Source organism: Pinus tabuliformis, chromosome 7, assembly GCF_031772625.1.
Source record: "Pinus tabuliformis cultivar Carrire ecotype Pingquan chromosome 7, CPIR1, whole genome shotgun sequence".
Taxonomy (NCBI): Eukaryota; Viridiplantae; Streptophyta; class Pinopsida; order Pinales; family Pinaceae; genus Pinus; species Pinus tabuliformis.
Genome location: NC_142293.1, coordinates 1952240835 through 1952265037, shown reverse-complemented (window position 1 = coordinate 1952265037; position 24203 = coordinate 1952240835).

Sequence of the window (24203 nt, the reverse complement as noted above, 5' to 3'; positions counted from 1 at the left end):
CAGAATTATCAGGAGACCCAGCGATGCCATACAGTGAACGATGCATTTCCGGTGGATGAGAGAGAAAACCACCTCTCATCACAGGCTAACTTTCGAGCAAGTCAACTGCGCGATAAGAGTGAACACTGTAGGATCTTGGGGCTCTAGATCTAACAACGAAGATTGCGCCTAATGAGAAACTAGATCTAGAGGGAGAATTAAGCTACGACATCTGAAAGTCTGAAGTCTGATTTGACCACTGAGTTGGTGGATGAATCATTACACAGCGTAACTGAAATACTGAACTGTTTGAGGAAGAGTTGGCACAGTTCATGAGAGGAAAAGTGGCCACTTCCCTGTGAGACGTTACATAATGGCGATGACGTAGAGGCAGGGAACTCCAAGCGAACGACAACAGGTGATTCGACGAGGTAGAAGAGGAAGCGAATAGTCAGAGGATGTATTAGTTTTAAGCCATGAATGAACAAACAAAGACAAGAGAGATAAAGAGTGAGAAAGAGAACAATGAAGAAGAAAGCAAGACAGAAGAGACAGAAGTAGAGAACAAAGAGCCGAGCTGACCTAAGGTACCATCGAGTAGACAGAAGGCTTGAGAGGTTTAAGAAATCCCTGAGAGGATATCTATTGGGAACTGAGTACCAAATTGGACTCACCCCATCAAGACCAGTTGAGGATGAGACTTGGTAAGGAAGAGTCTGTGTACTCTAGTGGCTTGGGGAATCCAAAAACCACCCTACTAAGCATTATCTATTTTAGGAGACTCAATTGAGCTTCTCATTGTAGAAACTCTATTTTTAAAGACACAATAAAGAAGGCCACCACTGAAAGCTGGACTTGAGACGTAGCCCAGGAGGATTGGGTGAAATCCTTGTTAATTTGTTGTGTTCTTGCATTTTCTTACTGTGTTTCTCTTACTATTTTCCATTATCCATTGTCTGTGTATTTTGGAATCTGATCGATCTGTTGCCTAAGATAACATAGACACACACCAACACATGAACCTGTAATACCTTCATTCATTAATTAATTAAATGAGGTCACTCACGAGTGATTTTCAGATCATTTCATCATATTCAAGTATCATTTCAACGACTTGACTCGCCAATTTGTCACTTGTTTCATAATAAGAATTCCATTGTGAAATCTTCTGGCATAATAATTCCTTTTGGTGCATCAACTGGGAGTTAAGGCCAAGCGCTTAAGTAGTAAACTGATCAATGTTTGGATCATCCTTATGCAGATCAATTATTTCTTGTAACTGTGCTTCCTTTTCTGCTAAGCTAGGTTGATGTCTTATTTGTATCCGCTCAAACTCTTGTTGAAGCTTAGCTAACCATGTTTTTGCTTTCTAGTTGAATTTTTCCTTGCTATAATTGTTGTTCAAGTGACATAATTTTATTTTCTTTTTCCTTAAGTAACATTTTCACCTATGTGGCTTTATCGATGGTCGTTGTAGTGTAGGCCCCTGCAAACTGTCACAGTCTAGTAAGGTTGGTGGATGGGTCAATGGGTGAGTTTTTCTAGATGATATCCATCGGTTCATTATCAGGAGTAGTAGCAGCTATAGCATCCAACTTCGTTTTCTTCCTTTGTCTTTTAATAATGGCTTTGTGGGTAGGACTGTAGAATACATCTAAAGGAGGAATCTTCTCAATTCTCGAAACAATTTTAGAGGTGGGAGTGACAAGAATGTGCTCTACCTCTTCAGTATTTACAGTCTCCTCTACTGTAATTTCTTGAGTCGTTTTCTTATGTGGAGTTTGAAACTTTGGTGTTTGTTCCTATTTATGGATCTTTTCATTAAAGTTCTCCCATTCTTCCTCTAAATCAATCACCAGGGTTTTTATTGGTTGGGTGGAGGTGGAATATATTTCAACTTGTTTGCTAACTGAAGTTTGCTCAACTGTCTTTTCTGTAGATTGGGTTGTATCTTTTTCTAACTCCTTGCTTCTACTTTTCCCATTTTGTGATTGTTGCTCTAACTGCTCTAACTCCCTGGTATACTTCTCTTGGGATTCTCCTCTAGAATTAGTTTTAGAATTTCCTTTGGAATCCCCTTCTAGACATACACTGGGAGTTGAATCCCTTATTGGTACAATCAATAATTGGTCCAATGGGACCTTCAATAGCCTCCTTTCTCTGTACTCATGAAAGGCTTCAATATCTTCATGATCAAAAAGTAATTGTTCCATATGCTTCACCTCTGTGAACATGTTCCTTTGTAAAAATACGTCATCAAATGCATCTTCCTCATGACTGAATATTTTCAGTTTTACCATGGTGGTAAAGTCTTTTACAATGCCAAATGGATCATATTTCCTTCTTGGGAATTTAGGTAATTGCAGAGATAATATGATCTGTACTTCTCTGAATGAATGCCCCAGGTCATGTAATGCAAATTCTCCACACTGTAAAGGGAATGTAGGCCAAATGGCCTTCTTTGAATCCTTTAATGTTTTTCTCATCCCACCCTCACTATCTGATTGATAGGCTACCTCTCTAGCCATCAATTTTTCTAGAACATAGTATGGGAGGACATGGAGGGAGGAAATGTTGCCAAATACCCTGATATATGTGAATGTTTCCTCCCCAAACCATCTGGCCACTGGGAGGATATCTACCTCGGCTTCCTTGGAAAACATGGGGGCATCTCAGATGTAAAGTTGTCCTTGGATAGGGAGCATGACTCCATGACAAATTTTGTAAAAATGTGCTTGAAACTGAGATTCCCACATTTCTTTATGCAATATGTGAATGGGAAGTGGATCTTGGACAATGCACTTCCATCCCATCACAGGAAAATTTGACCCAAAACAAATTGCATCCATTACATAGGCACTCATAAAAAATGGAGGGTAAACCCTTGAAGCGACACTTCTTTTCCTTTTATATTCCATTATTGTTCTTTATTAATTATCACACAAAATTTGTGCCCAATTCATTATGGTTGTGTTTATGGCTACATCTATCAATGGCAGCCATTCTAAGGAAAATTTAGTGCTATCAGGTTTTCCAAATAGTCTGCATAGCATGGTTGCTACAAAACTATGAGGGGAAGAGATAGAACTAGTAGACTACCTACCTTTTTTGTCCTTTTTGATCTTGCCCTCATTATATGACCAGGTCTGTGCGCAATCCATTGGGTCCTCATTCTCTTTGGAAAACGTCTCGACAAACTGTTTGTTGTAGATGACTTGTAGCTCTGGTAGGTGGTACATAAGCCACAGGTTGTCTGGCATGAAAGATCCCATAACCTCTTGGCTTCTTGTCCCGAATTCTCTATCTAAGATGTCGTCTTCATCAATAACCCATTTAACCATGTTTGTATAAGGGATTATTTGCATGCACAGCTATGCGCTGCAAAAATGAGCATGTTGTCTCAAACATGGAGGCATCTAAGGAATCACGACTATCAACTGTGACCTTCACTTCCAGAATCCTTGGTTTATATTCTTCCAGTATATTATACAAGGATTCCCATGGAGAGGTTCCTCCCTCTCTACTGCATGCAGTATCCATAAATAGAGAAGTCATTTTTTATTTCTCAGACATGACTGCCTTGCCTTTCTTCACCATCGCTCCCAAAGATTTTCTCTGCGGATTTTCCCTAAAAGTGAAGAACAACAACTATCGGATATACAAAAATAACAATGAACATGAAACAGAATAATGCAAATAGATTTGAAAAGGTGATAAGAAAGGACCTTTATTTGAACGCAAGTGAGAGGATATCATATCACGTTAAATGGATCTTCATACATAAATGCAATTAACTCTTACTGAATGCCCACTAATGCTTCGTTATATCTTATCTTTAATGCTCATAAATGTCTGCATTGTAAGTCAGGAAGAAAGTTTCTAGGGCGGAGAGCCTTCCAATTGTGGTAATGTCGATTTTGCAATTTGTGAAGCAATATCACAGATCACAATATCGCATTATGCCTTTTCGCTTTTCTTACCCTCACTTACGTTTCTGCGAGATACGAGATGTGAGCCGCTCGTTTATTGCCTAAAAACATAGCTACTTATCCGTTTTTTCAATCTTTTCTATGTAAAGACCTCTTTAATAAGCGGCAGACCTAAATATTTGTTCATAATGTATCCAATGAGTGGGTCCAGATCTTAATTGCATTTGCAATATCAACTGATGGTAAGTTTGTGGTGTTCTTTTGAATGCTCAAAATGCGATGCGGTAAATGTTACGAGGCCACCGTAGTTTCACATTTCGCTTGTTTTGAGGTAACCTTTTAAGGCGGGGCCTTTATAAATAGAGATATGCGATGCGAGAGTTAGTTTTGACGAGAAAATCTTTAGGACCTAGTTTATATCAAAAATATGATAGTTTCGATGTATAAAGTGTGGATTCCTCTTTTAATAGTTTTTCACTACATTTGATGGGTTAGCAAGGTTTTTGATGATGCTTAATCATGTGATATGTGAGAAGGTAAGCATTTAGTAGTTATTTTGAAAAAAACGGGTTCGATTGATATCTCGCTTTATTTCAAAATTAAATAAGAAAAATACCTAAATGCTAAGTTTATTTTTGGAAGGATTTTTTAAAGGGTCCCTATTTATTAATGTATTATTAAGTACTACTATTAATAAATGGGGGGTTGTTGAATATCACAACATGATCTGCAATTGGAGAACTTATCAATGAACTTAAGAGTCAGTTCAAAATCAAAATACTCAATCAAGTCACCTCATTCAATAAGTCCATCAAAACGAATGAATTAATATGTCTAGGTCTAGTCATCAGGAGCTAGTTGTAATTACCGCCCTCATCTCTTGTCCTGAAGTTTCGTTTTCCTTTGTCATTGATGCTCAATATCAATATCTATGGAGAAACCATACATTTTATTGGTCACCTATAGGAGTAAAGAATCCACTGAAGTATAAAATCTAGATTTCATGGTAGTAACCTCATCCTCCCACATACAAAGAGCATCCCACTAGGTTTCCTACCACTTGGCCAGGGAGGCTTTTAAGGAAATCTATAGTCCAACAATTCTCTGATCTTTCTTGACCTCTTTTTCCATGCTAAAAATGAAATTTTTGATATAATAAATTCCATCATATGTCAAGAGTTGTGGATTTTGGTTATGATCCAGTTGACTGATCGGACTAAGGCACAATGTCTTCTAGAGATTCCATATGATACTAATACCCAACTGAGTCACCTACTCGAAATCAATACTTATCAAGACTTGAGAATTATCAACACTTAATAATACTCAAAACCCATTCAAAAACTTCATAAAAAAATTGTTGAGATTTAACCTAAATTGGATTCAGTAGTTGGGAATACACAATTACAAACACCTTTCAAATCTGATAATAATTAATTGGTATATTGTTAAAGAAAATTCATAGTTAAACATGCTACCATATATTTGTGATAGGTGGTTGAAATTATTCTTTAAGGATTTTGGCAGATTTGATTAGACCTATGATTTTTGTCAAGGGTCCAATAATATCTAGGGAAAATGACATGAGAGTGCGGAGAAAAGAGGATATTAAATGGACATGGAAGAAACTGTTCAAGAAAAAGACATGGAGGTAATCAAAATTGCATTCAGAAGTAGGAAAAAACAGAATACAAAATCAGAGGCAAAGTGTACCTATATTTTGCATGTACTTTGAAACTTCCAAAGGGCATGAGCTCTGAAAATTCCAAAGGGCATGAACTCTGGAACTTCCAAAGGAGAAGAATCTGCAGCAAAAGTGTGTGCCACTTGTCTTGTGAATTTGAAGATTTGTCAAAATCTCGTGTAAATTAGACAAAATCCCACCCTATAAATTTGTAAAAGTGATGTAAATGAAAAATATAAAATTTAGAAAATGTATGTGTACTTCCTATTTAAGAAAAAAATAGTATTGGAATGGATTTGGAAGTAAAAGATCTAGTGAAAAATCTAAAATTTAAAGAAATTATGTGTAATTTCTATTTATTTATTTATTTCAAATAAGGAATTACTTCAAATAAGAAATTTACTAGTTTTTTTTTTCTGGATAAAGAATATTCTATTAAAAAAGATAAAAATATTTACAAAGAGGATTAAACCTCTGAGGGGGCCGTAGCCTGCCCATCACCAAAGAGACTTATGCAGATAGCAAACTTCATTCCTTCTACATAATTGAGAGTTTTAGAAGCAATAATTGAAGTGAGCTTGAGAGACAAAAAACTAGACTGTCCTATAGTTGATCTATGCTTCAAAGGTAGCTGATCACTTACAATAATACCATCCTTTAAAGCTGCTATTACAAAAAGATCCAAAACCAGACTTTTGACCTGAAGACTGTAACAATTCATGCTGATATCAAAAGAAGCCGGAGACATGCACAGAAAGGAACATGGAAACATAACTTGAGTACCAAAAATCAGAAGAGGGACTGTTGTCATGGCATTCAAGCCAGAAGTCTTTAATCCTGCGGAGGAGAGCTTGTCGCGTCCACGTTTTCTTGGTTGGGGGAGCCAATCCAGGTCACCATTTCATTGTCTTCATCTCCCATCATACTGCCTTCTAGGGGAATAACAAGATTCAGAACACTTCCAGAAAAGCGCGCTGGTTCACAAGCAAGAATTTGCTCTTGTGGTGAAGCTGACTGGGGTTGAGGGGCTTCCTAAAGGCCATCCTCATTCTGCTTGGAATTGTCATTGAGGACTACTCCAGCCATGTCACCCTAAAAAATCATTTGTATCATGAGACTGATACTGAGCCTTGGAGGTGTCATCCAAGCTCATAAGCTCATCTTCCTCCTCCGAGAAAATTACAGTGATAGTGGCTGAGATTAAAGGCTTATTGAGCCTACTTCTGAACCTGAACCGGGTAGTTTGAAAGGAGCTATTCAGAGAGGGCCGAGAATGATCAGAGGGCGGAGAGGCTAAAGGAGTGATGCTTTGAGGGGCAGAGCCACCGCGACGCCGAGAAACTCCACGAGTACCAGAATTGCTTCCACGCCGGGGGACGCCGCGACGTCGAGCCATTGCAGGGTGCGCAGGCGGCTTGGGTAAATAGGATGACCGAAACTGGAGGGAAGGCGACCAGACACAGGCAGAATAAACCAAGTTAATAGACCAGACACATGCGTAATAAACCAAGTTACTAGACCAGACACAGGCGGAATAAACCAGGTTAAGAAACCAGGCACAGGCAGAATAAACCCAGTTAATAGACCAGACACAGGCGGAATAAACCAAGTTAATAGACCAGACACAGGCGGAATAAACCAGGTTAAGAAACCAGAGGGGCTTCCATACACCCTGAGCAGCGCAGGGGTGCGGAAAGCATAACGAGCAGAGGAAAACCGGATTGCAAATGTCCGCTGCAAACACCAGAGAGCACGCCATGTTTAAATCACTTGTCTGAAGATCTCGAACCGAATGAACAATAAATGCTGTGACCAGAGCCTTAATTCCACATTCTGCTCCTTTCATATCAGCTGATAACGAATTGTGTGGACTGCCGGATCCGTCCAAGTGTGTGGACAGCTGCCGCGTTTGCATGCATTGTATTTAACATGCAGTAATTGCACCCGCATCCGGGGGTGTATCTTCCTTCTGATACATGTCATTTTTTACAATGGTATGAAAGTCGGAGAGTTGGTTCTCTGAGGCTATGCTGGAGAGAGGGCCTTCGAAGAAATCCATTTCGGTGTCCACTCCTAAATTAGCAAGAAAGTCCGCCAACTTGTTCCCTTCCCGTCTGATGTGTTTGAAGGAGATTGCTTGGTGATGAGAAAGCCATTGGTTTAGAAGCTCAAGTCTTGGAGCCATTCTCCAGCTGCTGCTGACTTTATGAATGGGGGATCCTTGCATAAGCTTTGAGGCCATATCTATGATAATTTGTGAGTCCCCTTCAACAATCAGAGGAAAAAAACCTCTGTCTTGAGCAAGATTAAGCCCTCTCCATAATCCTTCCAATTCCGCTGCATTATTGGTGTTCTAGCCTTTTGAGCCAAAAACTGTTAGAAGGGGAGTGCCCTGATGATTTCTGGAGGCTCCGCCAAATCCTGCTTTCCCAGGATTACCCCTCGAAGCTCCGTCAAAGTTAAGTTGAAACATGTTTATTGGCGGCGGAGTCCATCTTGCTGGAGGATTGTGATACCTTGTGGAATTGTTAATAGAAGAGAGCGGATGATCTAAGTGAATCTTCCAGTTGTCCCAGATAGTCTGTTCCTGCGGGATTGATGGGAAATCTTCTTGGGACCAAGCTTTGATAGACAGGGTTTCTTTAATATTTTTGTGTAATCTAGTCCATATCTGCTCAATAGACAGTGATTGATTTTTGAAGATTCTTCTGTTTCTCTCTTTCCAGATATTCCACATTAGTAAACCAGGAATAAGCTGCCACAGTGTGTTTAAGGGTTTGCTTTGATATGGCTCTTGGCTCCAAGTGTGAAGAGTGCCTTTAATGTCCCCATGCACTCTGCCTTCTTTTTGACAGCGGAATGTAACCTTTTCCCACAATTTCCTTCCTAGCGGACAGGTTTGCATAAGATGTAATGCTGATTCCTCTGCCTGTTTGTAGTTAGGACACATGGAGGGCCTAGAGAAATTCCTTTTTCTGAGGTTGTCCCATGTGAGAATCTTGTTATGATACAAAAGCCACAGAAAAGTAGGCACCTTCAGCCAGATAGATGAGTTCCAGATCTTATCCCATAAATTATCTCTGATTATCTTGTCTTTGATAATTACTTTGTATGCTTCCCTGGTGGTGAAAATGCCATTCTCCTCGTATCCCTATCTGAGAATATCCATTCCTTCCAAGGAGAGGATTTGTCGTTTTTGAAGTTCTGAGGAAAGAGAGAGTTGAATTTGCTCCGTGCTATGCGGTATAATTTGATTAGCTGTTTTCCATTTTCTGTATTCTTGTGTGGAGGGTGAGTCCCAAAATTGACTCACCTTATCGAACTGATTTATATCTTGATCTGGAAGGTTGGAGAGAGTGTCTCTGAGTTTTGGAAGCTGCTGCCATGAGTCTTCCCAAAACCGTGCTGTGTTGCCATTCTTCACATCCCAGAAGCTATGCTTTTGTATTAGATTTCGGTGTTGAATGGCTGAGTTCCAGATGACTGAACCTCTACTTACTTCTGACATTCTGATTCTATCCTCTATGGGTGTATTGCTCGCATATTTCGCTGTCCATAGGGAGGCCCAAGGAGTGCTGGGATTTGAGAGCCATCTCCACCAAATTTTGGCGCCCATTACCATATTGCTGTGTTCTGGGTCTCTTAGCCCAATACCTCCAGCTTTCTTTGGGAGACAGACATTCTCCCATTTGACCAGAGCCCACTTTCGATTTGGACCTGAATTACCCCATAAGAAGTTGCGCTGAAGCTGCTTTATTTCTTTAAGAACCCACTTAGGTGCAGCTAGAATAGAAAAAAGGTAAAGAGGCATGGAATGAAGAACAACTTTAATGAGCACCAACCTGCTGGCCATGTTAAGAACTCTGTGGGTCCATAGGAACAGTCTAGCTTCAAGCTTTTCTAAAAGGTCTTTCCATGAGGAATGCTTGAGAGCAGAGGCAATTAAGGGAGCTCCCAGATACTTAGAAGGAAGGGATGCAATGGTAAAGCCTAGAATGCGGGCAATGGCTCTTTGGGTGGGAGGAGGGGTATTAAAGAAGAAAATCTGAGACTTGACTTTGTTAATGAGGGCTCCGGAAGCATCAGAGAAATTTGAAAGAATGGAATTGAAGGTACGAGCTTCTTGAACAGAAGGATGACCAAAAAGCATATTGTCATCCATGAATTGCTGGTGAGAATAGGAGGGAGCATGGTGAAAAGAAAGACCTTTGAGGCTTTGAGAGAGGAGAGCCGATTTGATGCTGTGTCCTAGTCCTTCAGCTAAGATGACAAACAGAAAAGGCGAGAGCGGGTCTCCCTGTCTGATACCCCTAGAGGGACGGAATGTGGGTGACGGGATGCCATTGATGAGAATAGAGAAGAACGAGGAGGATAAAAGATTACTGACCCATCTAACCCAGGAAGGGGCAAAACCAAAGGCATTAAGGATTTTTTGAATATAAGTCCAACTTAGACTATCAAAAGCCTTAGATAAGTCAATTTTGAGTAACATACCTGGTTTTTTTGAATGCTTGAGGGAGTGGATTATTTCATGAGTTAAAATAATTCCATCCGTGATCTGCCGTCCTTCTACATATCCAGATTGTTCTGGAGAGATGATAAGGGGAAGCAAAGGCTTCAATCTGGAAGCTATAACCTTGGAGACAATTTTGTATATGATGTTACATAGAGCAATCGGTCTATATTTGTCCGGAGTATTGGATTCCTCTACTTTGGGGATTAATGCAATGAATGTTGCATTTAGACCTGGGTACATCCATCTCAAAGTACGTGATTCTTCCACAACTTGCCAGACTTCCCATTTGATTAAATCCCAGAAATGGCAGAAAAAGTTGGAGGTGAATCCATCCGGTCCCAGCGCTTTCCCTGCTTTTAGCTGATGCATAGCAATCTCAACCTCCTGAAGGCTTGTGGGCTTGAGAAGGAGAAGATTACGATCTTCAGTGATTAATTTGGGAATATGTCTGATGACTTTATCAATGGCCTCTGTTCGATCTATGTTAGGTTCTTGATGCACCTGTTTCAAATATTTGAGGAACTCCTTTTCAATGCCTTCATGGGTTTCAATTTTACTCCCTTGTTCATTTTTGATATGGGAAATATGATTGTTCATTCTTCTTTGCACCATAGTTTTGTGAAAGAATTTCGTATTCTTTTCACCATCCTTCAGCCACTTAACTCTTGATTTTTGCCTCCAAAGAGTTTCCTCCTGTAAAGCCCTTTCAAGGATTTGATTTTCTATGTAATGCTCCTTCTTGGCTAGCTCTTCAGAGCGCCCTTCTGTGATGATCCTTTTCTGAATGATTTTCATTTCCTGATTGAGCATTTCCAGAGCTTTAAATATATTGCCAAAAGTGGAGTGGTTCCAACGTTTAATTTCCCCTTTGAGATATTTCAGCTTCCGTTGGAATATAGACATTTTGGTGCCATCCGTAGGATTGAACTTTAGCCAAGATGCTCTGACGAATTCATTAAATTCAGGATGAGATAACCAAAAAGCCTCAAACCGGAAGGGGCGCCTAATACTGTTGCCGGGTCGATTCCAATGGAGGGCTATTGGCCAATGATCAGAGCCTGAGACAGGAAGGATAGAGGCAATGAATTCTCCTCCTAAGTGAGTTGCATTATCTGATATCAGAAATCTATCAAGACGAGAGGCTATTTGCATTGGTTCTGCCCTCTTGTTGTTCCAAGTGAATAGGCCATTATTTGAAGGGAGATCAATCAGCCAGTTGTTATGAATGAAGTCTTTTAATATGGATCCATCTCTATTGATTCTGCATCTGCCTCCCTTTTTTTCCTCCATTGTTGCTATCATATTAAAGTCACCTCCGGATATCCATAACGGGTGCATCCTCTCTGTGTTCAGCTGCGTCAAGGTGTCCAGAATTTCAACTTTGTGCAGGGTTTCCTGAGGGAAATACACATTTGTCATATGGTCGTAGATATTGGTGCCAATTATGTGAAATATAGCTTGAATGAAATTTTTATTTGCATGTATGTTGTCCAGTTGAATCACTCGCGCATCCCAGAGCACTGCAAGTCCTCCTGATGCACCCTGAGCATCAACAACTGTTACTAACCCTCCCGGCCAGGCCTTTGCTGCTATTTTTTCCAAGACTGTCGAGTTACATTTTGTTTCTTGCAGAAAGAGAATGGTAGGTTTTTCCTGCATGAGCATGTTTTTTAGTAATCTTCCTTTTCTTGGGCTGTTGAGCCCCCTAATATTCCATGAGATCAACTTCATTGAGAGGGTTTGGGGTTGGCATTGAAGTACTTGGTTAACTTGGCATATCAGCCTGATTCTACCAACAATTCTCCTATCTTGATGGTTCTTTCCAGAGTGGTTTTCCTTCCCCTCTTTTTACTGTCTTTGGTGATGAATTTCCCATCCCATTGGCTGCCAATTTGAACCCCTAGCGAGTATTGTTTTTGGGCTCTATTGAGGACTTCCACTAGATTATCCACTTGTCTATCAGGTATTTTGTCGAAGTTTCCCATTTTACAGGCTTGTTTTAGGCCTAGAATATCCAGCTCGCCAATATCTATAGATTCCGTGTCCTCCTCCATGATCTGAGGTTCTTGAAAGTTTCCATCACTTTCCTTCTCGGCTTCTACATTGGGTTTTGTATCATCTATGTCCATTCCAAGGAAGCTCCAGGTTTTTGAAGCATTTTTAATATGATTATCAAATTTTTCTGCTACCTTTTCCCCTGTCTTCGATTGAGATCCTTTAATCTTTTCCTGACTGGTTTCTTTTTCATTGGAGGGTGTGTTATCTGGATCTTGCATGTCTTCATTGGCTAAGGCTGCAAAGCTATTGCTTGTCGAGGGTTTTGATGGGTCAACCGGAGTAATCTTTGTGGTGGCTGTTGTTTTTTTATTTCCCCTTCTGTGATTCAGCACTTTAGTGAAACCATCTGGCATCAGATTTTCTGAATCCATCTGAGAGGAGGGCTTACTATTCAGTGGACAGTCTCTATAGAGGTGTCCTAAATCATGACATTTCCTGCACCTAAAGGGTACATGCTCATAATCAATCAACTGTATCCATTCAACATCTTCATGAAAAAGACTTACCGTGTCAGGCAGAGCTTGTTTGAGGTCCATGTAAACACAGATCCGGGCATATGAGGTGTATCTGTACAACTTTGTTTCCTCTGCTACCTTGACGAACTCGCCCAGAACATTACCAATTGCCTTGAGGGATTCCTCTTCCCAGTATTCCAATGGCAGAGAATACAGCCTGATCCACACAGGCGCGCAGCTTAAGTCTTCCTTATCTGGATTGAAACGTTCGATCCATCCTTTGAGAAACAATCCCGCAGAGTTAAAGAAGTAAGGCCCTCCGTCTAAAACTATGTTTCTGTCTTCCAGGCAGTTGAAGACTGCAGTAAAAAACCCCTTAGGCCCTAGATGCAAAGTTATGTGTCCTTTTGGATGCCATTTAACATTAATCCAGCTTCTTAACGCTTTCTCATTTGGCCATATTCCAATGAACTTGCCAATCAGAGCGTGATCTCTCATATACTGTATTCTGGCATTGATGCGATGGCCGGATAGCTCCACTTTTGGCCTATGCGTGGCGACTGGCTTGCATGTGGAAGAACTGACTTTAGGCTTGTCTTTCTGTGCTTGTTCTGTATTTGCCTGCTGGCTGCTTTCAGCGTTTCTGTCATTGTGCCTGTTTTCGCTGTCTGAGTCCTCGATCCGGCTCTCCTGGTTGTCATTTGTTGGGCGAGGCGCCCCTCCCTCCCCCTGAGGGGGGTTCATGTTTTCCTTCAGTCAAAACCCACGGATTTGAACCTAAGAATCTTCTGTGTTCTGCATAAGACGATCGCTGTCAGGAGGGCCTGCCGTAGCAGGTATTTGCTGAAACCCTAAATCGAGTTGCAGAGCGCCTATCCGTCAAATAAGCAATTTACTAGTTATTAACAAAATTAAAAGTAGATATTTTGAGAATTTATTAGCTTAAGAAAAAAAGTAATTATTTTTTGTTTATGTTTAATCCCTTTGTGTTGATCCTTATGTTCTCATTTTTTTAAATGTGAATATAATATTTAACATATTGTGTCATTTTATGATCTAATCACCTATTCAATTGGTCTTGTTTCTTAAGGTGTTCACTTGAAGAAATGCATCAGCAAGTTTATAAGCCAAAAAAATATAGTACTAGAAGATTATCTCCCAAAGAAACACTAACATCCATACTATGCTTCTTGTCAAACACATGGAAACCCTTTGCCCACATGTCACCATTATAAAATGGCCTATCAACTTCCATGATAGTCTACGTATTCAATTGGCTATTATATCTGCTATCGACCTCCTTAGAAATTCACATTAGTTTAAAACTTTCTTACTCAGTCTTCACATAACCTAAAAATGGTTAATCAATTAACAAAGTTACATTTCCATCATCTACCTTATGCATCTACCGAATCATTGAGCCCCTATCCCCCTAGAACAATAAATGCTCTATACATTCTAGTTGTCTCGATACTCTATGCCTAACATACATACGAGCTTGTAGCTTCAAGCCCTAATGTCTCGCTACCCGATATCTCGAAAGGCCAATGGTCGGTCTATCAAGTCACTAGCCCCTTGGGAAGAAGCTAAAGAGTGTCATTGATACTAATTAGTTGATATCTTAACATTCAAAATCCCAACATCCACATTGTCACTATCTGGTTACCACGTGCTCATCACAATGTTTAATATTTTCCTTTAGTGCCTAATTCCTATTGACTCCTATATATTTTGGAATATCTAACAAAAAAAACTGTTTCAAATTTTTCATGTTATATGTTGATGCCTATTACTACACATTTTATCTTTCAACCTCTATAAATTGTTCAAATGATTAATTTTTTTTGAAATAAATTTTTTTTATCATAAAAAATTAGTAAATCAAACTATTTGATCTTTCTTAAAATTTTATACATTTAAAGTTAAAATAAATTAATATTGGTTATTATCATAATAGTCATCAAAAATATATTTATAATTTAAAAATTATATAAAACCCAAAATCGCCCCCCAAACAAATAATAAATAAAATCTTCCAAAAATTTAGATCATTTAATTTAAGCAAAAGAAATTAATTGAAAACAAATTACATAATCAATTAGAATGAATAATGACCCAAAAAATAAATATTGTTGAGTGATTTTAAAATTAAATTGCTAAAATAAAAGAGTATAAAGATAATGAAATTAATCTCCTAGGTCTTCTTTAGTGTTTTTATAAAGCAACATCCACTCCATTTTATATATATTTTTTCGATTATATGAGAAAGAAAGCTAAAATTGGCGATCATTCAAACTCCAACTATAAGATATTGTTTTCAAAGTAAGACTTATCTATATTGTTTTCTAATATTTATAAAAAAAAAATTGTTTTCAAGGTAAGACTTATCTATATTGTTTTCTAATATTTATAAATTTTTTTGTTTTCAAAGACTTATCTATATTTATAATTTCTTTCAGACTTATCTATATTTATAATTTCTTTCTCACATAAATATATATTGTCTTTTAATATTTATAATTTTTTTGTTTTCCACTTATCTAAATTGTTTTCTAATATTTATAATTTTTTTGTTTTCAACGTAAGACTTATCTATATTTATAATTTTTTTCTCACATAAATGTTTATATAAAACACACAGATAACACATTTGAAATGAGCTAATGAATTGATCTGCAATTTTTTTCGTTGTTAAATAACTTGATCTTCATAATGTGTTTTCTTCACCCCATTTTGGGTATAAGCATGAGCAACAATCCTATTCTTTCTCATTAAAACATTCATAATAAAACTCCATATCATTTTTCTTATTCATCACTAAACCTTTCATAGTTTTATATTATTGTGCTCGAAATGCGCGCATATATATATAGATTCGGTTTTCTCTAATTTAAATTTTTGATGATTTCATTTTCAAATTTTTCCATTCAATTTTCACGCTTATAGCGTCCTCATAGTATGCTTATTATGAGGAAATATGATTATATTTTATTCATTATTTCACTGAGTAATGTAAATATTATAAAACATAAGAAAGCACTAAAACAAGTACATCATTAGATGAAACATAATAAACCTACACTGACTTAAATAACACGCTTAAAAACTTGATTTTAAACTGTTGAGATTTTTTGTTTTATCAAATTTGGGAAAAATCTCATGTATGTGACAACAATAGGATTAGTTGCTATATTAGCTCCAGTATTTTTTGAGGAGGAGTTAATGCATCCTATATTTGTTGTGAGGGAATTTATGATTCAGTTTTATGCTCTAGCTATATAGAAATGTAATCCCGTAGAGGATTGTGAGTGTGTGTAGAGAAAATAGGGAGAGCTGAGAGTATGTGTGATGAATTAGAGTTGTTGTAATCTCCTTTGAATAATAAGATTGCTGATGCCTCTGTTCTGGTGGACGTAGCCCAGATTGATTGGGTGAACCACGTTAAATTTGTGTATTATCGTTTTGTGATTTTGTTTGTGCTATGTATGTTTGTTTATTTTATTTCCGCTGCGCATTGTTTAGTCTAACAAGTGGTATCAGAGCAGCGCAGCGGAAGCGTGGAGGGCCCATAACCTACAGGACTCTAGTTGTGGAGCTGGTGCGTGTGACAGAGCTGTTGAAGGTGGAGTTCCGACGGTTGGCGCGGTTTCAGCAGAGACAGTCGCGCCAATTTCTGATCGTGAATGGGTTGGCACGGTTTATTTTGGAACAGACGTGCCAATTGGCATGGATCCGAGTTTAATACTCGCGCCAAAGCTTCAGTAGCCCGATTGGCACGGAATCGACTGGTTTAAGCGCACCAATATTTTGTCACTTACATGGATTTTCTTCTGGTGCGGATCATCTGCTGTCAAAGGAGCGCCAGGCAGTTGATTGTGTTTTAGGCGCGGTTTTTCGCTTTCAAGGAGCTCCCGACCGTTTTTTTGCTTTGGTAAACCTGCAATTTTTTGTTTCTCTTTTAAAATTGTGATTACACGGTATGACAGAGGCATTTTTTAATTTGGAATTGGAGAGTTTTTTGATACAACATGGAAAAAACTCAAAGTGCTCGTTTTGAGATCGAGAAGTTCAATGGCAAAAATAACTTCGAAATCTAGAAAGTGAAGATGCATGATCTGCTTGTGCAACAAGGCGTGGCGAAGGCGCTGTTGCGAAGATCCAAACAGCCTTACCCCATGACAGATGATGAATGGAATGAATTGGATGGAAGAGCTCTGAGCAGTATTCGACTGTGTTTGGCGGATGATTTTTTGTTTAACATCATGTCAGAGAAAACTGCTGCTGGTTTGTGGACAAAGCTTGAGAAGCTATACATGACAAAATCCTTGACCAATAGGATTCTTCTGAAGCAACAATTGTACAGTCTGCACATGAAGGAAGGTACAACTATTACTGATCATTTGAATGTCTTTAATACTCTCATGGTGTAATTAGAAAGTATAGAAGTAAAATTTGAATCAGAAGATAAAGTTATAACTTTATTGTGCTCGTTGCCCGAGTCATGGGATCATTTTTTTACTTCTATAAGTCTAAGTATATCAGAAACCCTTGAATTGATGATGTTGTTGGAGCTTTGTTGTCTGAAGACACAAAGAAGAGGTCAAATTCAGAAACCTCTACATCAAAAGCAATGATGGCTAGAGGTCGTTCTAGAGAAAGACGCTCCAGTAAGCACAACGATTCGCGTTCAAAATCGAAAGGGAAGAAGAGTAAGGTAAAGTGCTGGTTTTGTGGTAAATCGGGACATTTGAAGAGGAACTGTTGGAAGAGACAGCAAGCATCCAAAGAAGACTCTTCAACAGTGAAGCAAGAAGCAAACACGACAAATACAGGTTCGTTATCCAAGACAAGTATGAGTGATGAAGTGTTATCAGTTGATTTGTCTAGTCATGATCAACATTGGTTGTTAGATTCTGGTGCATCAAATCACATGTGTATTCATAGGGAATGGTTTAAAACTTATAAACCAATCAATGATGGAGTACTTTACATGGGAAATGATGTCATATGCAACATTGTGGGAATTGGAACTGTTCAGCTTAGAATGTTTGATGGGACAAATAAAATTTTAACTGATGTAAGACATGTACCTGAATTAAGGAAAAACCTCATTTCATTAGGAGTACTGGACACAAATGGATATAAAACCTTTATTCAAGGTGGAGTAATGAAAATTTATAAAGGAATTTTACTAGTAATGAAAGCAAAGAAGGTTGGAAATCTTTTTCAGTTAGAAGGAAGAACAGAGTCAGATTATGTTTCTATAGTGTCTAAAAATGACAGTAATTCTATTCATTTATGGAATCAAAGGTTGGGCCATATGAGCAAAAGAGCATTAAAGATTTTATATGATCGCAAGTTACTTCCTAGTCTAAAGTTTGTTAAGTTAGACTTCTGCAAACATTGTTTGTTTGGGAAACAAAGCAAGAAGAAGCTTCAAACAGGAAAACATACTAGTAAAGGGATCCTTGATTATATCCATTCTGATGTTTGGGGTCCATCTCCTACAACCTCATATGGAGGTTCGTCATATTTTGTATCTTTTATTGATGATTTCTCTAGAAAAGTGTGGGTCTACATGTTAAAGAAGAAGTCTGATGTGTTTACAGTTTTCAAACAGTTTAGAGAATTAGTTGAGAACATCACTGGAAGAACTATTAAATGTTTACGAACTAACAATGGTGGTGAGTTTGCTTCAAAGGAATTTGATAATTATTGCAAGGAAGCTGGGATCGAAAGACATAAAACCACTATATATACTCCTCAGCAAAATGAAGTTGCTGAACACATGAAAAGGACTCTTTTAGAGAGAGCAAGAAGTATGCCGAGTAATGCCAATTTGCAGAAGGAATTGTGGACAGAAGTGGTTGCTACAGCTTGCTATTTGATAAATCGATCACCATCAACTGCAATAGGATGCAAAATTCCTCAAGAGGTATGGAAAGGCCATCCTTGTGATTATTCTAAACTGAAAGTTTTTGGTTGTGATGCATATGCTCTAGTTCCAAAACATCAGCATTCTAAATTAGATCCTAAATAAAAACGATATATCTTTGTTGGAAATGTTGATGGGACTAAGGGATACAGATTATGGGATCCTACTACTCACAAAATCATCATTAACAGAGATGTTAAATTTAATGAATCCTCACTTGAAAATTCAGATGTAGATGATAAAGTGAAACAGGATAATGTATCTAAGCTTCAACACATTCAATTTGAAACCAGTCCAAATATTGATGATGATCAAGATGAACATGGTTCATATGTAAGTCATAAACAAGTTCCAGATGCAGGTCATGAACAAGTTTCAGATGTAGAACATGAACATGATTCATATGTTGATCATGAAGAAGTTCCTACAGATAATAATCAGCACAATGTGGAAGTACTAGAAACATCTTTAAGGAGGTCCACGAGAATTAAACGTCCTCCTAGAAGGTATGATGATTATGTTACTTCAGTTGCTTTAACCACTAATGATGATGAACCTTTGTACTATCAGGAAGCTATAGAAGGTTCTAAAAGTGAAAAGTGGAAAGAAGCTATGAAGGACGAGATGATGGCATTAGACAAGAATGACACATGGGATCTGGTAGAACTTCCTAAAGACAGAAAAACTGTGGGATGTAAATGGGTGTACAAATTGAAAAGGAGTGTTGATGGTTTAAAGGACAGGTACAAAGCAAGGTTGGTCGCGAAAGGTTTCTCTCAGAAAGCAGGCATTGATTTTCATGAGATATTTTCACCAGTTGTAAAAATTGTTCCAATTCGAATTGTATTAGTATTAGTTGCCTTACTTGATTTAGAATTACAGCAACTAGATGTTAAAACTGCATTTTTACATGGAGATTTAGATGAGGAAATTTACATGGAACAACCAGAAGGGTTTGTTCAAGATCGCAACAAGAAATTTGTCTGCAGGCTCAAGAAATCATTGTATGGTCTGAAGTAGTCACCTCGACAATGGTACAAGAAGTTTGATTCTTTCATGTTGAGTCAAAATTATATAAGAAGTGAATATGATAATTGTGTTTACTTTAAGAAATTAAGTAATGGCGTGTTCATTATCTTAGTGTTGTATGTTGACGATATGCTTTTAGCAAGAAAAATCATAACAGAGATCAACAGGTTAAAGGATCAGATCGCTAGGACATTTGATATGAAAGATCTAGGAGTAGCAAGACAAATTTTGGGCATGGAAATTTTCAGAGACATGAGCAATGGTAAGCTGTGGCTATCACAACAGAAGTATATTGAGAAAATACTCTTGAGGTTTGGTATGAACAATGTGAAGCCTGTTTCAGTCGCTTTAGCTTCCCATTTTAAGCTTTCTTCAAGTTTATGTCCTAGTACAAATGAAGAAAAGGAATATATGTCTCGAATTCCATATGCCAATGTAGTAGGTTGTTTAATGTATGCGACGGTTTGTACTCGACCAGATATTTCACATGCAGTTGGGGTTGTCAGAAGGTATATGGAAAATCCAGGAAAAGAACACTGGTCAGCAGTGAAATGGGTGCTTCGATATTTGAGAGGCACAAGTGATTATTGTATCACTTATAACAGAAGTAGTGAATTTGTTTACGGATATGTTGATTCCGATTTTGCAGGTGATTTGGATAAGGGAAGGTCAACTTCAGGATATGTATTTACTCTTGCAGGTGGAGCTATTAGCTGGATGTCAAAGCTACAAAATATTGTTGCTTTATCCACTACTGAAGCAGAGTACATAGCTGCTTCGCATGCTTGCAAAGAAGCGGTTTGGTTGAAAGGTTTGATAGGTGAGTTTGGTAGGTTACAGGACAACATCAAGTTATTTTTTGATAGTCAAAGTTCAATTCACTTGGCTAAGAATCTGGCCTATCATAGTAAATCAAAGCATATACCTATCAAGTACCATTTTATAAGACAGGTTATGACTGAAACGGGTGTTTCTCTTAAAAAGGTGCATACGAAGGAAAACTGTGCAGACATGTTCACGAAACCAGTTTTGTTAGAGAAGCTACGTTGGTGTCTGGCTTCTCTTGGCTTGCAGAAAAGATAAAAATAATAAATGAATAGGGTATCAGGCTAATTGTTGTCAAGGTGGAGATTGTTGAGATTTTCTGTTTTATTAAATTTGGGAAAAATCTCATGTATGTGACAACAATAGGATTAGTTTCTATATTAGCTCCAGTATTTTTTGAGGGGAGTTAATGCATCCTATATTTGTTGTGAGGGAATTTATGATTCAGTTTTATGCTCCAGCTATATAGAAATGTAATCCTGTAGAGGATTGTGAGTGTGTGTAGAGAAAATAGGGAGAGCTGAGAGTATGTGTGATGAATTAGAGTTGTTGAAATCTCTTTTGAATAATAAGATTATCGATGCCTCTGTTCTGGTGGACATAGCCTAGATTGGTTGGGTGAACCACGTTAAATCTGTGTATTATGGTTTTGTGATTTTGTCTGTGCTGTGTATGTTTGTTTATTTGTATTTCCACTGCGCATTGTTTAGTCTAACATAAACTGGCGCATCCTAAGAATGGTCATCATAGTTTTTATAATAAAAGGATAATTAAAAAATATAAAAATATTTTTATATTTGTCAATTGTGCAAAGAAACTTCAATATTCTAATAATGAAAGTGTAATCCCAAAAAGGTTTGAAAGGTATGAGAGCATTATCCTATGATTTTAATTATCTAAAATTATTATAGACATAAAGGAAATTATTTCAAAATTAAGGGAATGGTTTGAAAATAAAAATAAAGTTTTAGCATACATTTATTTTTACTTTCTTTGTGTTCAATATGTGATATTCTTCCTGAAAGAATACATTTATTATTTCAATTTGTAAATGAGATGCATAGTTAGGAGGTTGTTAATTAGCTCCAAGTTTTAGGTGTGGTTCACATATTATCTAAGTGTGGTTCACATATTATCTAAATTAACTAGATTGACTCGATAAGACAACTAATAAGGAATTTAGACTTCTGTGATCCATAACATTGTTCAGAAACTCTTCGGCAAAATCACATAACCAATCTTTTGTCGACGTGTTTCGAACCAACCAGTGTGGTTCATCGTCAGGACAAGTTGAAGAACCAATCCGGCTAAGCTTGATTAAATAGAGCGTGCAGAGACTCCAACGGCTATATTGCCAACGACTAATTTAGACCTAATGATCAAAGTCAAACTACTAATATTCTCTTACTATTCTTAGAAAAATAGCTAAATCAGGTAAATCATATATTAAAAGCATTCATTTGTTAATAAATGTATATGTATGCCTAAAACCAAAAATATATAATTTATTAAAAGAATTCATATAATATTTATATAATCCATATTTATTATTAAATATAATGGTCAATAAATAAATAAAGATAATCTATATTTATTATTATTCCAACAATATTTAAATATAAACAATTATTTTTAAATTACTATTATTCTTAGAATTTAGTTTCATTAGGTAACTGTATATTTATTCAATAATTGTTTCAATCTAATGGTCCAATGGTAAAATATATTATTTTATTTTCATTTATTATTTAATTATAATGGCCCATTCGAAATTAAACAATAAGTTATATATATTTATTAAATAACTTATATTTACATCCTAATTTATCAAACCAATATTATTAAAGCAAATAAATATCATTCTTGTTAAATTTTTATTATTCTTAGAAATTAGTTACATAAGGTAAATATATTAATACATGTTAATATTAAATGTATAACTATAAACATAACTAACACAAACTAACTCAATACTATCATATATTTATTATTAATAATTACTTATATAAACTTAATGGTCCATTGGTAAAATTAGATCTCCTTTTATAGCTAAATGAATAATTTATTTAAATAAACAATATTTATTCAATAATATGTTGTAAAATTATTAAAATTAACTATGTCATTAGCTAAATATAATAAAAACTTATAAGGTTTAAAAAGGGATTTTCATTAATTAAATCTATAAGAAATAAGTTAAAGGGAATTTCCATTCTAAAGGTATAGTCGAATTAAATATAAATGCGGAAACACAAATCTAATCTATCTTTAATATACCAAATAGAATCATAAACGGGATAAGGTTAATACAATAATTAGCCCAAAATTAATTAATAACCTATTCATAACTCATACCCCCTATAATAATAGGACTAAAACGAAGAATACTATAGGAAGCAAGGAATAACGGGGAGAAAACCCGGGAAGGAGGGACCAACCGCTAAAAACAAAACTTAAGGAGAGGAAAGACAGAAACCCTACGACTTAACGAAAGGGGAAGAGGAGGCTAGGAGGACAAGGTTGGGACCCAGCAACTGCTAATCTTCCATCCATCATCCCTATTAAGATTGTTCGGCCTCTTCTCAATCTCCAGGGCCTCTATTTTAAATCTAGTTTGTTGTATAAATAGATGATATTGTAAGGTGATAATAATATATACAAAACATAGTTTGTGTGTGAATAACTCTATTATGGAATCAAAGTTGGTCTGGCTGTAACTTCATCATGTCAAGTCCCAAGAATATAAGGAAAATGCAAGATTAATCTATTGTAGATGTAGATTATATTAATGTAGGCGTGTGAGTAATTTTTGGACTGAGTATTTGTGTGTACATAGTGGTGTATATTAAACTTAGTGACCATTTCAAGTAATTCAAAATTAGAACATTTGAGGACTTTTCAACTTAATCATCATTTTTGTGTGATTTCACGAGTGGTTGTTTTTGCTTCCACAAGTATAGAAATTTGTATGCAATTGTGAATTCTTGAAATGTTGAGCCTTGGATCTGTAAAAGGTCACCACTAGATTTTTTGATCGACCATCACATTGTAGTCATTGAAATTAATTCTCTTGTAAAAAGAATAATTATGCCTTGGGAAGACAATAATTTATATTCCAAATTTTGTTGTTAGTAGACTGAGCCAACATTGAACCACACAAACTTATTTAGAGCATATGATGATTCCCTATAGAAGCTCAAGGATGAAAAACTAAATGGCATCATGGAAGCTTTCCTTGATGTGGAGGTTAAATTTCAAGAGTTTGGTGCAACTAGTGGCTTTAACAGCCTATGTATTCTAAAAAATGTCAAGATCCATGTCACACCAATACCATTTGAAGCAACTCTAATCCTTCAATTCCCATGAGCCAAGGTTGATAAGACACTTGGAAAGAATAAGAGAGATAGATGTTTTCATGTTAATATTGGTTGCAATTGTCTTTCCCCTCTCATCTTAGTTAACATCAGCTCAAAAAGGCAATTTATGAGGTCATAAATAGAGGGACATATATAAATAGAAGGAAAAATAGTTTATTTCTACTACATGGATTTTATATTAAAAAATCACACATGAAATTGGAAATATGGATGGATTCCTAAATGTATTCACATACATGGTAATAACCTCTATGAGCATGTGAGCTTGTTTATATAAAACATTTTTTTGGTAAATGGATGGATTTTTTAAGTGAAAATTAGATATTACTAAATGGGATAAATAAAAAATAATTAATATTCAAAATAAGATGAAGGTCATGTTGTAATATTGACTCATGATACATTCAGTCTCTAGA